The sequence below is a fragment of the Bos javanicus genome, chromosome 10, assembly GCF_032452875.1.
Source record: "Bos javanicus breed banteng chromosome 10, ARS-OSU_banteng_1.0, whole genome shotgun sequence".
Taxonomy (NCBI): domain Eukaryota; kingdom Metazoa; phylum Chordata; class Mammalia; order Artiodactyla; family Bovidae; genus Bos; species Bos javanicus.
The window spans coordinates 77,754,579-77,764,134 of NC_083877.1; positions in this window are offsets into that span (position 1 = coordinate 77,754,579).

The following is a 9,556-nucleotide window of genomic DNA, read 5'->3' on the forward strand; positions in this document are numbered from 1 at the left end:
CTCCCGAATTGCTCTTGCCTCAGGCTCCCCAGCAAATATTCACTGCGGGCTGGATGCTAATGCATATAACATCCCTGGTGAGCATGTTATCAGCGCTCCTTCTGGTGAGCACTTAGCAGCCACTGGAGCAGAAATCCAGGTACAAACAACTGACAGGCAGCAAAATTACAGGAATCAGCCCTCTCTGCTTGTTCTAAGCTCTCTCTCGAGGTATCAGGGTTGTTGCATCACACAGTAGAGGCAACGCAGGCTTCTAAATTAAATGAGACCTAGGTTTTAAGTCTTCCAATCGTGGACAAGTTGTTTTGGTATCTCTCAGTTTTCTCCTAGATATAGTAGGATGATACCATGTAACTCCTGGAGAGTTTTGTCAAATCAACAGGATACCAGATGTAAGTGAGTAGTATAGTTACTGATTCACAATATCTATTCCCTTCCATAGCTCCCCTGCCCCCCAGTTCCCAGGCTCCTCCACTCATTCAATCCTTGATACCAGTAGCGACACTTTAGAATCACCTGAGAAACTTGTAAAAAAAAAAAAAAAGGTGCAGCTGCTTTAGCCCTGTATTAGTTATCTATTGCTGTATAACAAATTATGCCACAGCTAATGGTTTAAAAAAACATACTTTTATTATCTCACAGTTTCTGTGGGCCAAAAATCTGGAAGCAGCTTGGCCAGGTAGTTCTGATTTAGAGTTTCTCAATGATGCTGCAGTCAAGGTGAACCTGAGGCTGCCGTCAACTGAAGCCTGCCTTGAGTAAGAGTATATACCACCAACCTCACTCACATGGCTTTGGCCAGAGTTCCTTACCATCTGTCCCTTTTATGAGGCTTCTCGCGACATGATGCTTGGTCTTTTCCAAAGCAAGTGACCTGAGGGAGTCAGAAAGCAATGCCACATGCTTTTATGACCTAATCTCCAAGTTACGTACTTTCACCTCCACTGATTCTATTCATTAGAAGCAAGACACTAAGTCCTGCCTATATTCAAGGGGAACAAATTATAAAAGGGTATGAATACCCAAGGGATGGGGTCACTGGGGGCCACCCTGGAGGGTCACCTCCATAACCCCCATCCCAGAGGTTTCAATTTAACTGAATTGGGTTGCAGTATGTTTTTTCTTAGCTCTTTGGGTAACTCAAATGGGCCACCAATGTCAAAAACCACACTCTGTTGTTTCTCCTAAGTTGACTTCTCTTCAGCCCAGTGTTGTCAATTTCATCCCTTCCCTCAGCATGTCCTTAACTGGCTCATCATCTCTTGACTCATAATCAGTCAGTCCAGAAGCAGAGGCAGCAGGTCCTAAGGAAGTAAGACTCTTCAGAATGCAGGCGAATGAGTGGCAGTGGGGTTGAAGACCAGATATGCATCCAGCAGCAGAACTGAAGATGATATAAACACTGGAAGGTCCTGAAGCTCCTGGGGCATGTAGAAAGGTAAGGGTCAGGCAAACTCAGACATCAGGGATGCTGGAAGGGCTGCTCTTGTGCAGGCATTAGGCTTGAAAACAGTGATGCATGACCACCAGCAAGGAGTCCCCCAGTGCAGAGGCAGTCTATTGGTGCAGCCCCAGCTACCTACTGCTCTTGACCCTCATGAGATCCGTTCTAAAACACCTCCCTAAAGTGCTGCAGGTGATGCCAGCCAAAAACAGCCTGAAGTGTGAATTCAGAGAAGGAGAGCAGACAGCCCCAGCTTCCTGGCAGAGACAGTTCCCCTAACACAAGCTGCCCTCAAGCCCTCTTCCAGTAAGCGAGCTTTCCTGGCTCATTATAACGTTGGCACTGCCATCCACAAGATGAAAGTTGCCTACCACAAAAATAAACATGAAATGATGATGATATACACATCACTCGGGAGTGAGGTTTCCATCATCACAGATGGCTTATTCATCTTTGTATAATGAATGGAACCAAAATTGTAATTGTATGTAGTTCCAGTCTGTTCTTTCTCTGCTCACTAAAGAGGTGTCTGGCTTTGTCCGCCTGACCAACTGCTGCCCGCTTGGCCCTCTGGTCCTTTGGCCTTTTGTAGCACAGAATCCAGAGAAGGGGCAGGGGCATAGAAGGACCACAGTGAGGGTTTAGTGAGGGCTAAGCAGGGGTGACTCTGAAGAGAGGTGAGGAATATTTATAATATGTGAGAAAAATGGATGGAAGACAAAAGGGTTGTAAAAAGAGAAGTGTTTCTTAGGGCAATGAGTTCCTTTAAAATGTTTAAGAATAGCAATTTTTTAAAAAACTTAGGTATTTGAAAATTTCCTTTCAGTTGATGTACTGTTTTTTGATCATGATCATGTAATGAGACTGGATCATGGGGGCCCTCTACTTAAGTGAGGTTACATTTGTATCCCCACTGGTATCCACATAGAGGCTTAAACCTATGGAGAGTTCACTGCGCTCCAAATGGACACCGTGAGTGAAATGGTGGTTAGACAGGGAGCCACATCGTAAACATTTACACCTTTGAACTGTAACCTGTCAACAGTGGGGAGCCAGTGAAGAATTCCAAACAAGAGTCACAGGATTTGATCTGTGAGCTACGGGTGACAGGAAGTTCATAGAACTGGAGGCAGGGAAACCAGTTAGCAGCTGTTAGTCCTGGTGAGAGATGATGGTAAGGACTGTGCTAAGGCAGTGCTTCCCTGGTGGCTCCGATGGTTAAGCGTCTGTCTGCAATGCAGGAGACCCAGGTTCGATCCCTGGGTCGGGAAGATCCCCTGCAGAAGGAAATGGCAATCCACTCCAGTACTATTGCCTGGAAAATCCCATAGACAGAGGAGCCTGGTGGACTGCAGTCCATGGGTTGGACACAACTGAGCGACTTCACTTTCACTTTCAAGGCAGTAGCAGGTGGACAAAGAAAGGAACTAGGTGTGAGGAACATTTAGGTGATAAAATCAATAGGACTCAGTGATTTACTAGTTCTTTAATGGGACAGGGGACTAGAGGTAGTCTGAAGAAGAGGGAGGAGTATAGACTGAATCCAGGGGTCCAGCTTTGGTATCTGCAATAGGAGGTCATGACAGACTTCATGGGTATAAGGAATTCAGACGGGGAGCAAGTACTGAGTTCTGGTTACAGGCAAGACAGATTAGAAAGCACTTGATCATACTTTGGACACCTGATGTGAACAGCTGACTCATTTGAAAAGACCAGATATGCATCCAGCATCAGCTGGGAAAGATTGAAGGTAGGAGGAGAAGGGGATGACAGAGGATGGGATGGTTGGATGGCATCACCAACTCAATGGACATGAGTTTGGGTGGACTCCAGGAGTTGGTGATGGACAGGGAGGTCTGGCATGTTGTGGTTCATGGGGTTGCAAAGAGTTGGACACAACTGAGTGACTGAACTAACTGACTGACTGATCATACACAGTGATGATGCATGGTCCTTATGATTTTCATTACCTTTGTGTTTCAGCTTTTACAACAGATTTCCCTGAACTTTATAAAGATAAAATATTTGCTTAGCAAATTTTTTTCAACTATGACCAGGTTCTGCCATTCTAGGCACTGTGAATACCCACATCACCCGCAGCTCCCAGACTGAATCCTGTGATTCTTTTGTTTGAAATTCTTCACCGGCTCCCCACTGTTTCTAGAAGAGTTCAAAGGCATACAATGCTTTACGATGTGGCTTCCTATCTAACCACCAGTTCACTCATGGTGCCTTTTGGACTGCCATGAACTCTTTGCACATTTGCGTCTCTGTGCCTTTTCCCAGGCTCTTCTCTCACTGCACTGTCATTCCAGCGCCAGCACCCCATGCCCCTACCTAGAGGGGTCCCTGCTGTGTGTGTACTGCACCAGAGCACTTATCACCCAGCCTGGACACAATTAGTTCCCTCTTCATTTTTCCCACTGCACCCCCATAGATAAGTCTACCTCTCTATTTGTAATCTGCTGCACTCATTTGCAACCTTCTGCACTTTTGAATGTCTCACCCCATGAGGTTAAAATCTTCTTAAGGGCAGGACCTTATATGACAGTTTATAATGATTATCATTTTATTGTTATGAATACTGTTCATGGCCATTTGTTGGACTCCTAGTTTGTGGAAGAGTCTATGCTCTTTGCAAAACCATGCTGCCTTTTTTTTTTTTCCTTTTTTATTACCTATGCCAAGCAGAGTCTGACATATGAGCATTTTTAAACAAAGGAGTAGGCATCCATTTGTTGAGAAACAGTACTAGGGAGTTTGAATTTGACTTGTGTTACTTCTCTTCTCTGGTAGACATGATGCCTGTAAACTTATATCCTACTTCTGATCCCGAAACGTGGGTGTTTAGAATTAAATAAAGTCAATGAAATTAAAAGACGCTTACTCCTTGGAAGGAAAGTTATGACCAACCTAGACTGCATATTGAAAAGCAGAGACATTACTTTGCCAACAAAGGTCCGTCTAGTCAAGGCTATGGTTTTTCCAGTGGTCATGTATGGATGTGAGAGTTGGACTGTGAAGAAGGCTGAGCACTGAAGAATTGCTGCTTTTGAACTGTGGTGTTGGAGAAGACTCTTGAGAGTCCCTTGGACTGCAAGGAGATCCAACCAGTCCATTCTGAAGGAGATCAGTCCTGGGATTTCTTTGGAAGGAATGATGCTAAAGCTGAAACTCCAGTACTTTGGCCACCTCATGTGAAGAGTTGACTCATTGGAAAAGACTCTGATGCTGGGAGGGATTGGGGGCAGGAGGAGAAGGGGACGGCAGAGGATAAGATGACTGGATGGCATCACTGACTTGATGGACGTGAGTCTGAGTGAATTCCGGAAGTTGGTGATGGACAGGGAGGCCTGGCGTGCTGCGATTCATGGGGTTACAAAGAGTCTGACACGACTGAGAGACTGAACTGAACATCTTTTTAAAACATACATATATGCTCATTTTTATGTGAAAATTTCTGAAACAATAACAGATGATAACAAAAAGAGATTAACTGTTTTTCAATGAGAGGAAGGATATACAAATGTGAATATGAACTTTAATCGATTATGCATGCATGCTAAGTCACTCCAGTCACATCTGACTCTTTGTGACCCTATGGACTGTTAGTCCTCCAGGCTCCTCTGTCCATGAGGTTTCTCCAGGCAAGAATACTGGAGTGGGTTGTCATGCCCTCCTCCAAGGGATCTTCCCAACCCACTGATCGAAACACATCTCTTATGTCTCCTGAGTTGGCAAGCAGGTTTCTTTGCCACTAATGCCAACCAGGAAGCTCCCTATCGAGTATAATCCATAGTTAAGACATACCAACCTAGTAATTATGTCTTCATTTTTTGTGTGTGATTTGACCTCTGAGGTTTGGAGCATTACTGTAAGTTTTTCATGGTGCAATACTTTACTAATTATTGAATCTGATTTATGAGTATCTGAAGCTTTATTTTACTATTTTCTCTACTTTCAAGTGTATTTGAAAGTTATTGATATAAAAAGATGAGAACTTTTTAATGTATCACTGTTTAAGGATCTTTTCTCGCAGAAGACTTAACTATAACTGCCTGGTGGTTTCCTGATGCCCCTCCCAAGCCCTTCCTTTTTCTAATGAGCAACCAGACCACTTTCAGCGACATTGCTCTGGTGCTAGATCAATTGTGACACTTTATGTATTTTATCTGGTGAAATCACTCTTCAACATGTGCAATGAATTCACTCTTGGCTTGATCCGATTTGCCTGGGTGATGTATGCATCGGTGACTCAGGCCTAAGCAGTCACCAAGAGAGGCAATCCTTCTTCCAGGGACAGCCCTGCGCATACAAGATGTGGTCGATGACAGGCATGATGACAGCAAGATTTATCTGCCAGATGGGGACATGGTTAGTACTCTTTTCAGCTCCAGGACAGGCCCCAGACTCAGCAGCAAAGCCGCTCAAAGTCTGTAGCCTAAAGCAAAGAAAATTTCCCTTAGTCTCTGAAAACCCTCAGCCAGACCTTTGAGTCTGGGAGAATTTCAGCTTGAAACCCAGCAAAGGCGTTAACCACTCCTGGGGGCAGGAGCAATGATGAGAGAAACAGCTGTGCACAGACATTTGGTAAATCATCAAACTTTTCAAATTCTGGAGAGGGCAAAATTGGGTTCAGATTATTTTGTGGAGATTTAGAGAAGAGGGAGAAAAGCAACGTGGAATGAAAAATAAGTTTTAGAGTCAGTCAGATATAGAGTCTGATACCAGAAAAGCCACCACCAATTTGTGACTTTGGACACTGTTTAAGCAGCCCAAGCCTCCACTGTCTCAGGTCAAAGGTGGTGATAACCTTTTAGAAAAAATGTACGTAAAGAACCAGCACAATCCCTGGAAAACAATAAGTTCTCAACAGATGATAGATGTACTGTTCTAGGAGATTTTGAACGGTTTGCAGTGTTCCAAGAGGCACACCAGACAGAAAATGTGTTGGCTTTTTAGGTTTTTCTTTTTAGAAAACACTGGAGAGGGCAGGGAAATCATCAGTTATGTGAAGATAGCTGAAGAAGAGATCAGAGAAAGTAGCAGGCACCAACAGGAACAGAGGAAAATATGGACAGCTAAGTTTCTCTTATGTAGATTTCAGTTTTTCAGGACTTACTCCTGGTTTTACAAGACAATGAATTATTAAATTTGAGCCAAAGTCTTTTGAACGTTCAGAATCTCACTGCGTGGGTCTGGAAGCTTTTAGCACTGACACGTGCAGTCCCCACAGAGACGTACAAGTGTTGGAACAGCGTCTTCCCGAACGTTGGCCTCAACATCCGCTGCACATAAAAAGAAGCAGAACAGACAGTAGCTTAAGCGCTGCTAAACCAAGCCATTTTCCTAAGTTGTACTTCTTCCATCTACCCCATCTCTGTAAAAACTTTATAGTTCATTAATTTTGTGGGATTTCAGGATCGCGAGTCTGTAATTCTTGGTTAGTGCTGTCCCATATGCTCTGGCAGGGAAGATATGCATAAACAGTTTCCCAGCCACACATCAGCACCAGCCCAGAGACTCTGGGCTCGGTCCTAGAGATGCTGTTTCAAGTAGGATGTTTAGCATCTGCCTGATTTATGACCTCCTTGCTTTAATAGGAGAGCTGGTAAAAGCTGTTTGGGAGCATTTTGATGACACTTGTGCTCATTTTCAGCAATAAATTGCAATGGCGTTACAAAAACAAATGTATGAGACAGTCAGAGTCTATTATGGTGTAAGGCCAGCAGCAGCCTGCGAAAATCACAATATATATGGGATGCAAAAAGCTACCTTCAAGTATCATTTAGGACGTATTTTTAAATACACAGGAGATTAGGAATATGGCTATTAAGGTTCCCATAGCCACATAATTGGGCCACATGATTATCTAACCATCAGGTTGTGCGTGGCATGGAGCAGGGTGGATGACTATCACAAGTAGACCCTAAAGTCAATCAGCCATCTGTAGTGTGCAATCGTCAGCCCTGATGGTCTGACTACACTTCGTGTTTGTGTAGGACATTTTACATGGCTTATGAATCAGCTCCCAACTTGTGAAATAACCTCACAGTCACATCTCTCCTTGGCTCTCCTTTCCCTAGTTCCTCCCTGGCTCAGGAACCCTCACTGCTTTTTACCTCAATGCGTAAAACAATTCTCCCTGGCACTAGTCAGTCCTCCAATCAATCTCTCTTACAATGAAAAGCCAAGTTAATCTTTCTCAAGTAGTTCTCTATGCATATTAACCACTGCTCAGAAACCACCAATGGACTTCCACTTCTCTTAAAGCAGCCACAACACTCTTCCTGGCTAATCTTCTGTGTGGCCCTGGCCTTCTGGGCAACCTTCCCCAGCCCCTCGATTGTAATCAATTTTTGTGTCTTCCGTATTTGACATTAAACTCTTCAATAGCAGAGATGGTGCCAGCATATAATAGGTTCTCGATAAATATTTGCTGAATGACCAGATGCATGAATCTGCTCATACACAGTGGCTGGCAATATGAACTATTAAAAATTCTTCTGGAAAGCAATTTTCAAGTATCAATACTCATTAAATTATTCATCATCTTTGACCTTAAAATAATATTTCTGAGAATATATTCTAAAACAATCATTCAATAGGGAAATGATGTTTATATAGTATTGCCTATAATAATGAAATGTCAGAACGAAATTTAAAGCAATAATAAGAGAATGGTTAAGTAAATTAAGGTAAGTCCACTCAAATGACTATTATAAAGTCAATAATTATTATAAAAACTTGTCACAGGAACATTCTTGTGACCTATTTCCTTTTAAAAAGTGTTGAAAATTGAAATTTTATCTTCTTTTATCCACTTTGCTAGCAGGATGGTTAAAAAATACTTAAAAGTAAAAATGGTAGTATTTTAGAAAATTTCCCTTTTTTTGGATTTCTGTTAATTTTACAGTGCAAGTGAAAAGATCACCTTTCTACCTAACAAATGAACACTTCAAAGGCTCCCTATCTGTGAATAAAATCCAGATCCAACCTAGCATTCCAGACACTGAACGTCACTTCTGAACCTGCATTTCTGGGCTGATGTCTTTTTCCTTTATGGCTGTGAATGATCATGTATATAAGCACAGAAATCAAAACTGTGAGGTTCAATGATTTCCCCCAAAGTGAAGTCGATGTGACCATCACCAAACTCGGCAGAACCTGCAGAACCCCTTCCCAGGCCCTATCTCTTCTCCCCACAAAGGAAGTCACCGTCTTGACTTTTGTTGTAATCATTCCCTTTGTTTCTCTTTAGTTTTGTCACAAAAACCTTATCTCTGAATATCACAGTCACAGTTCGGTTTGAGCTAACTTGGATAGAAACATTCTAGTGTCCCTAGGTATAACCTGAGGGATTGGTTCCAGGAGCCCCCTGCATATAACAAAATCTGTGGATGCTTAAGTCCCTTATACAAAATGGTGGAGTACATATATTCATCAAAAAAAATCTGCATATAAATGGACCTGCCTAATTCAAACCCACATTGTTCAAGGGTCAACTGCATTTAAAACTTTTGTGTTGTGTGACAGAAACCAACACAACATTATAAAGCAATTAGCCTCCAATTTAAATATATAAATACAAATTTTGGCTTCTTTTCACTCAGTATTATACTGTTACCATTTATCCATGCTGGTGTGTGAGTGTCTGTATTTTGTTCATTTTCTTAATTATTTAGCATTCCATCACATGAGTATATATCATTCATTTCTCCCTTCTATTGTTGATGGATATTAATTAAGACTCTTTCCAATTTGAAGTTATCATAAATAATGCTGCTGTGAATACTTTTATATGCATTCTGTGGTGCTCATGTGTATATGATTCTGTGGCAGATATATCTAGGAGAAGAATTGCTAGATCATATGGCTATGTGTACTTTTAACTTTAGTAGATAATGTCTAATTTTTTTCTAAAATGTTTGTGTTAACTTCCATTCCCAGCAGCAATGTATGAGAATTCAGATTGCTCCATATCCTTGCCAAAACTTGGTATTATCAGTCTCAGGTTTTAGCCTGTTCTACTGAATATGAAGCTTGATCTCTTTGCAGTTTTAATTTGCACTTCCCGTGGCTAATTAAACTTTTATGTGTTTATTGCTATTT